The sequence below is a fragment of the Geotrypetes seraphini genome, chromosome 10, assembly GCF_902459505.1.
Source record: "Geotrypetes seraphini chromosome 10, aGeoSer1.1, whole genome shotgun sequence".
Taxonomy (NCBI): domain Eukaryota; kingdom Metazoa; phylum Chordata; class Amphibia; order Gymnophiona; family Dermophiidae; genus Geotrypetes; species Geotrypetes seraphini.
In genome coordinates, this window is record NC_047093.1 from 135,418,105 (window position 1) to 135,426,755 (window position 8,651).

The following is an 8,651-nucleotide window of genomic DNA, read 5'->3' on the forward strand; positions in this document are numbered from 1 at the left end:
AGTTCCATGATGAAAATAATAAAAGCAATTATTTTCCATATGTCATTTTCCATGTATTTTTGTTATTTTACACACCTTGAGTGAAAGCTAGCAGTTCAATTGGCAACTGCTGCTTAAAGAGAATAGAACCAACGCTGTCATTACGTCACACATATAATCTCCCGCTTTTAAATTGCTCTGTGGAGTTCCACAGGGATCTGCTCTGTTGCCAATTCTGTTGAATATTTTCTTAGCACCTCTATTCACCATTGTAGAGGAATTTGTAGAAGAATACGAGGGGCCGCTGAACAGTTCTCAACCCAAGCAAGAAGAGAATGATGTGGAACCATGAAATTTACAAGTTATTCCACACTTTTTGTTTCATTTCATATCATTGAAACTAAAAGTGTCAAGAAAAGTGTGGAATAACTTGTAACTTTCATGGGTCCACATCATTCTCTTCTTGGTTGGCTGAGAACTTTTCAGCAGCCCCTCCTACTGTGATGTCATAATGCCTCATTCCACCAATGCCTAAGAGCCAGCCTCATTGGTGATGTCATATTAGCTTGGTTTCCCTCTACTTGTGCACATTTACTAGATGCATTTGCCTCGTTGAAATAAAAAGTGTCAAGAAAAGTGTGGAATAATTTTTAAGTTTCATGGCTCCACATCATTCTCTTCTTGGTTGGGCTGAGAACTTTTCAGTGGTCCCTCGTAGACCCTCTCCTGAAAAACTTAGACAATCTTCAGAATTGATTAAAACTATATATTCCTAGCTTCATTCTAATAGATTAGTCATAAACATTAAGAAAAGTTTTTCCTGTTGACTTACAGGTCAAAGGACAGAATCAGATACTATTTTATCCTACTTGGTGAAAAGATTCCACTTGTACATAAATTCAAATATTTCAGGTTGATTATACGAGGGGCTGTTGAAAAGCTCTCAGCCCAACCAATAAAGTTCCATTGTTCCATTGGAAAAATACGAACAAAAAAGTGAAAAATCGCTGGACTAAGTGTATAGCTCTTGATGAAGACTGCCCCAACTTTGTTGGTTGGGATGAGAACTTTTCAGCAGCCCCGCATAGATTCCCATCTAACATTTACCGATCAAACGTCTCAAACAGTAAAAATAGGATTTCATACTTTGAGATCTCTTCATGTTATAAGACATCTCTTTGATAAAAAAAAACCCCTACATACCTTAATACATGCGTTTTTCACTTAAAAAATTGATTATTGCAACATTGTTTATGCTGGTAATCTTAGATGCCTTCAAATTTTACAAAATACTGCTTTAAAATTGCTAGGACATAAAAGTAGATTTGACCATGTTACATCTTTGTTCCACATTAAGTGTAGTGAGAGGAAGAGGAAAATGCAGTAAGCTCATGTATGAAGGAGAATACAGTAAGCAAGTCCTTATATGATACAGGTGAAGCAAAATAAGTCCTATAGATACAGCTAAAGGTGAAGAAACTCTCGTACTATAATAAACCAGTGTAGTAAAAAAAATGACCCATGAGACATTTTTGACTACACTTGTCAGCTGTCATATGCTGTTTGGGAAATAACCAGCTAGGATAAGCAAAACTTATGATTAACACAAAGATCCAACTCTTCTGCATGGCATAAAAGGATGAACGCATATCATGGTCAAGAATAGAATTCTAAAGAATATTATTTAGTAAGAGTATCTTGTGATAAAAGGGCAGAAGGACTAGGCTTGGAATTGCTGATATGGTAGATTAAAAGGGCATTTTAGGGGTGACTTTTGATAACAAATTAAATTTTCATAATCCCATCAGCAATATTGTTAAAACTACCTTCTATAGATTACGTAAAATTCGATCAATTTCAAAATTTTTATGTCCAAAATCATTAAATATTCTTCTTCACTCTTTGGTGATTTCTAAAATAGACTATTGTAATGCACTCTTTAAGGGAATATCTTTAAATGAAATTAAATGAAAATCATTAAATATTCTTATTCACTCTTTGGTGATTTCTAAAATAGACTATTGTAATGCACTCTTTAAGGGAATATCTTTAAATGAAATTAAATGAAAATCATTAAATATTCTTATTCACTCTTTGGTGATTTCTAAAATAGACTATTGTAATGCACTCTTTAAGGGAATATCTTTAAATGAAATTAAATGAAAATCATTAAATATTCTTATTCACTCTTTGGTGATTTCTAAAATAGACTATTGTAATGCACTCTTTAAGGGAATATCTTTAAATGAAATTAAATGAAAATCATTAAATATTCTTATTCACTCTTTGGTGATTTCTAAAATAGACTATTGTAATGCACTCTTTAAGGGAATATCTTTAAACGAAATTAAACGCCTTCAGATTATTCAAAATGTTTCCATTAAACTTATGACCAATTCTAGAAAGTTTGATCATGTTACACCTCTTTTAAAAAACGCACATTGGCTTCCAGTTATCCATCGGATAACATATAAACTTTGCTTGCTCACCTTCAAATCTCTTCTCAATAAAACGCCAGCATTTATATATAAATGCTTAATTCCATATAATCCAATCAGAGCTCTGAGATCAAATGAACAAAATTTATTAACTATTCCTTCACTTAAGATTATCAACACAAGACGGCAGTTTATTTTTTCGGTAACCGCTCCACAGACTTGGAATGCTCTTCCAATTTATTTACGAAAGGAGCAGGATCTGGGAAAATTCAAAAGTAATTTAAAAACATTTCTTTTTAAAGATGCCATTGATATTTAATCTCTTAACCCCCAGGCCATAGATTTTATTGTATTAATATGCTTTTATTTTTTCCCCTCGTGTACCTTTCCTTTTTTTGTTCTGCTTTCCTATATTAAACTAGCTGATGTCCCGGCGTTGCACGGGTATTTAATTATAGCAATAACACTGTAAATGGATTCAAATAAAGATACTTTATAGTGGTGAATGAAATTATTTTTTTACAGCTTAATAAAAAGTACAATATTCAAATTATAATGTGAAATATTTGACAAAATGAATACAATACAACTAACGCAAACCGTGATTATAAACAACATTTTTAGTTTCACCTCCTGGAGCAAGAACATATAAATTCTTGGGTGAACCCAGCCTTGAGCAAGCAACATAGAGTTGTGGGCCGCGAGACCCCCAGAACATATCACCCCAGGTAGTGAGGGATCTGCATACCAAGTTTCGTTCAAATCGGTCAAGCCGTTTTTGAATTACTGTGAGAATGGCAGCTTTTTACATTTTTTCCATTGACATGAATGGGTGAAATCTGATTTTATGTTTGTAGCTCCGCCCACGTGTGCAGGTGGGCCGCGAGACCCCCATAACATATCACCCCAGGTAGTGAGGGATCTGCATACCAAGTTTCGTTCAAATCGGTCAAGCCGTTTTTGAATTACAGTGAGAATGGCAGCTTTTTACATTTTTTCCATTGACATGAATGGGTGAAATCTGATTTTATGTTTGTAGCTCCGCCCACGTGTGCAGGTGGGCTGCGAGACCCCCAGAACATATCATCCCAGGTAGTGAGGGATCTGCATACCAAGTTTCGTTCAAATCGGTCAAGCCGTTTTTGCGTGATCGCGGCACATACACACACACATACATACACACATACATACCTCCGATTTTATATATATAGATTGTATTTCACATCCCCTTTTTTACCTTATGTTATGAATATGAAGAGCTAATTTTTAACCCCATTGTATTGTTCAAAGTTTGTATTGTATTGTTTCCCATTGAATGTATTTTAAATTGTTCTTCGCTTAGAACTATGATTAAGCGATTAATCAAAAGAATCATTAAACTTGAAACTTGAAAAGGATAGGTTTTCTGGTAAACAGGACATATGTATAGCATGACACAAATATTATAAACCAATTAATGAATTAGCAAGTGCAATGACGTGTAAGAAATAACCAATAAAGACTGACCATGTGATTTAGACCAACGTGGTGCTGGCCACCTAGAAGTGTATAAAAACAGGCCTCTAAGAGGGAGTAACTAGAACAGACATCAGAGGATCCTCAGGCCTGAAGATCACATTCTGTTACTCTATATGCTGAATGATTTATTCTTGTAAGCTGTTACTGATTTGTTAATAAATATACTTATTGATTGATAACAGTATATGGAGTGTGAGGTCTCTATCTGATCGTAGGCCCCGACAGCGGCCTATCTCAGTAGTAGTTAGAGTAGCTTATGGGCCTGAACCCCCATCTCTATGGTTAACTCAACACCTACTAAGCTATTCCAGGAACCTGCTTGCTGCTCTACTAGGACTGGCCACAACATCTGAAGCTATCATATAGGCAGGTATGTACTGTTTCATTCAAGCTTTGGGGGGTGGGAGGGTGCCAGTGACCACTGGGGACCTGAGGATTGGTTATGCTTTCATCCATAAAGTGGTCATCTGGTCGGTCTGGGCACCTTTTTGGCACTTATTCGTTGTTAGGTCAAGCTCCAATCCACCCCTCTCCGAATAACTAAGTCAACATCATAATGCCTAGAGTTACCAGATATTCCAAACGGAAAATCTGGACCCCCTAGACCTGCCCCCAGGCCTGCCCCATTCCACCAATCCCCGCACCATCACGCCCCAGTCCCGCCCCCTGCTTCCTGCTCTTGTCGGGCAGGAGAGCATCTGCTCATGCGCGAATGCCTTCCTGCCCGATGACGATTGGTTGGAAGCTTTTCAAAACCCAGAGAAAGTGCTGGGTTTTGAAAAGCCATCCGGGGAAATCCGGACTTCTGGTAACCCTAATAATGCCACCTTCTTTCACACCTCACAAGACTCTCCCCATCTCATATCTGCACTTCTAATAAGTGGGTAAGCTCTTGATGGCAAATAGGTTTCTCTTGGGGGCAATTTCTCCAAGTTGGGTTAGTTTTGCGTGTTCCAAATAGCAAATAGAGAAAAAGTCTTGCCTCAGTGTGGCAGAACAAACAAAAGCAGGTACGAGAGATGTCCTTAAAACCAGACGTCATTTTGTTAAAGAATAGATTGATACTGTTTGGTTTTAAGGACATCTCTCTTGCCTTTATTTTTGTTAGTTATGTGCATACCATGACTGGAAAGAACCTCACTCCTAAGCCAGGGTATGTGCAGTATGATCTCAGCCTCTCAAATTTACTCTCCTATGATTTCTGCCAATGGGTTGTTGCATTCCCATAACGATCGCAGCCTGCTATTCATCGCAGGCTATGGCAATCTATAGAACTCTGCGGTCTGAGGGTGCGACACGATTGTCGGTGATGGACTTTTCAAATGTGCACTATGAGAATACGAGATCTTCTGATATTTCCATCATAGGAACAAATTAACTGGACCACTAAGAGCTCTTCCTGATATTCAGAAGTTCAAGAAAATGCTCAAGACTACACTTTTTTTGTAGAAGAATTGCAATGAATGATGATTCTAGCTTATTCCGGTTTTTAATGGAGCGATGTGAAATAATTGCTTTCACTGAATGATCTGAAATGCTTGTTGTTCATATAAATTTTGTTTTTTATATGGTTTTTATTTTATTTTATGGATGTTTCTATTTGTAAAGCTGCCTAGGAATGGGCGGTTGAGAAATCTTTTAAATAAATAAATACAATAGATAGCAGAACTGTATTGCCAAGCTCATTTTGGTGGAGGTCTTCCTTCTCCTTTGCCTCTTCCAGCCCTTAGCGATTCCTCTGTGTTAAGTGCTGTTTACTCAATCCAGGGTATACAAAAGTTAGAGATATTTGGCCAGACTTTCCAACTATAGTTGACTTTGAGTCCCTCTGTGTGTTTCTTGAGGGATTGAAATCTCTCATTGGAGGCAGCCAAAAATTGATATAATCCTCTGACAAATCAGCAGCATCCAGACCTGGCATATGAGGTTCTTGTGACTCACTGATATAAATCAGGACTTAATCACTTCAAAATTTAGAGTAAGTGCAAAGATTTTCTGCTCTAGGGTGTGAAGATGTGTGACATTACCTTATGAGCCAGCCAGGGTAGTTCCAAAATATATTCATTCAGCCACCATCTTATTGCTGAAGTCAAAGTCATCATACATTGTTTGAAACTGGTTCTTCTAAGGTTAGTAAGTTAGATTCTATGTCTTACATCTGTCTAAAGTTGTTGGATTATTTTGAGTTAAATCTATGTGTGTTCTTTGCATTTATATATCAGGTGTGATAGGTTCTAAGTCATGTTTTTTAAATTTTTTTAGCAGGTTATATCTCTCGTTTTAGCGTGAAGATTAAATCATGACATAAGAGTTGCCCTACTGGGTCACATCAAAGGTTCTTGTTTCCAACAGTAGTTAAGTCAGTCACAAGCACTTGACAAAATCCCAAAGTACAGACAGACTTCATGCTGGTGATCTTAGGGATAAGCAGTAGCTTCCTGAGTCTACCTTATGGACTTTTCCTCCAGGAACTTGTCCACAGCTTTATTTTTTTTAAAATTCAGCTACACTGTTTTTGCCACATTCTCTGGCAATGAATCACAGAGCTATACTGTGTGTTGAGTGAAAAAATATTTCCTCCAATTTGTTTTAAAATGTGGTACTTACCAATTTTGTGGCGTATCCCCCTTGTCGCTGTAGTTATTGAAATAGTACACAACCGATCTGCAAGTTTTAGTGAACTATCAAAAGTTGTTAAATGGTAGTTTGGGTGAACTAAAAAACAGCAAGGACCACAAAATTAGATAATATCCCCTGATATTCAGAGAACGGGAGATTGCCGGTGATCTCTCGAGGTCCATGGCAAATCCAGGAATTCAGGGCTGTTGTTGTATCGAGTGACTGGCTTTGAAATTCTGGTCTATATATGGCCAGTTGAGACATGGCCAATATTCAGTGGCTAGCCGGCTAATTCTCAATGGCCAAAGATAGTCTACCCTTTTAGGCATCTCTATCTGGCTGGCGAAGTTAGCCGCTGAATATTGACTGCTAGCCCCTATCTCCTGTTGAATATCATGGGATAATTGCATATGTGATATTTAGCTGACCGGGAACCATTCCCAATCAGCTAAATAGTGCTAAATAATGGCCTCTAAATTTTTATTTGCTCAAAACTTCAAGGAGACATCAAAGGGTGACTACAAAATGTTGAGAAGCGTCAACTAAGCACTTTGCTTATGTTGATGTTTGATGACTTTTGTGTCCTAGATTTTTTGGTGGAGTTTTTGGAGTTTTTGTGAACCAGCAAAATGTTTTTGAATTCATTGGGAGCAATGATTAAAGGAAAACAGTATTGCAAATTAGAAGTGCTTAGAATATATTGTTCACATGTATAGGATGAAAATTATCACATTATTGTATCAGAAATCCAATACTACTACCACCAATAGTGTGATGCTGTTCACACTAGAAAGCAATATATTTATTTTACTTTTTAAAAGATTTTTTTACTTTTTAAGTACAAGATTAGGTGGTTATTTTATTAGGAACTTTTTGACCAATGATTGAGCAAAGAAGGGCAGGCTGGATGTGCCATTAAAAGTAGTGGCTCTTTATCTCCCAATTAAAATATTCAACAGAAAGTAAAAAATTTAAATCTTGAAAAAAATCTTTTTTAAAAAATTACAAAATGTATTGCTTTCTAGTGTGAACTGCCTTTCACTATTGGTGGTAGTAGTATGGAATATATTCTTAACATGATTAGAAAAAAAGGATTGCTCTGATGGGGGGTGTACAGCTCTTCAAAGCTAGTCACAAAGTTATTGATAAAGTGCATTAACAAGATATTACCCACAACTTATTTGTTGATCTTTTCTCTCTATCTCCTCATGGACTAAAGCAGCAACCTTGCTACTTTAGTCATTATGTCATCAGTAAAACGAGTGAAAGGAGCAACAGGAAACCTTGAGGTGGAGGAAGAAGCCAGTGATATGGAGAATTAGCAGCCTTTGTGAGAAACTCAAATAGGAAGCACAGCAGTGATTCAAGACACTTACATAAGATCAGAGGCAACCCCATTCATAAAAAGATTCAACACAGAACACAGACCAAATTCCTGATTTCCCCATCTACATTTCATTTCATTTTAATATTTATAATTTGCTCTACTTCCCAAGAGACAACTGGGCAGAATTGCAAGGAACAAGATCAAGAAAAATGCCAGTACAAAAATTTCAATGTCCAAATTGCCTATACACACAAAGCCAAATTTTATATAAGCATTGTTATTTATTTATTTAAAACATTTTTAATCTGCCTTTATCCAAGGCGGCTCACAATATTACATACATATTTCAAGACTTACACAACATAAAAATCCTTTACATCAGCAAAAATCATAGGATTATACCATCTCAACCCATAAATTGCATCTCAAACATTCGTCTACTACCTTACTTCAATTAAGCAGCACAAATCTAATAACCTGCAAAAAAAGACGAAATTCAGAAAGTACAAAATTAACTCAAGAAGCAGAACATTAGCCCAGAAAAGCTTGAACAATAAAATGGGTCTTGAGCAACTTTCTAAATTGCAATAGATTTCTACAAAACCGTAGAGTACCAGACAATGCATTCCACATAAATGGTCCAGCTATAGAGAAACATGACTTTTTGGTGCATACATATTGTATAACAGTCCCCTAGGACTGTTAAATATAAGGACTAAAATAAAATAAAACCTCCTAAGACATATCAAAATTGGGGAGATACTGGGGGC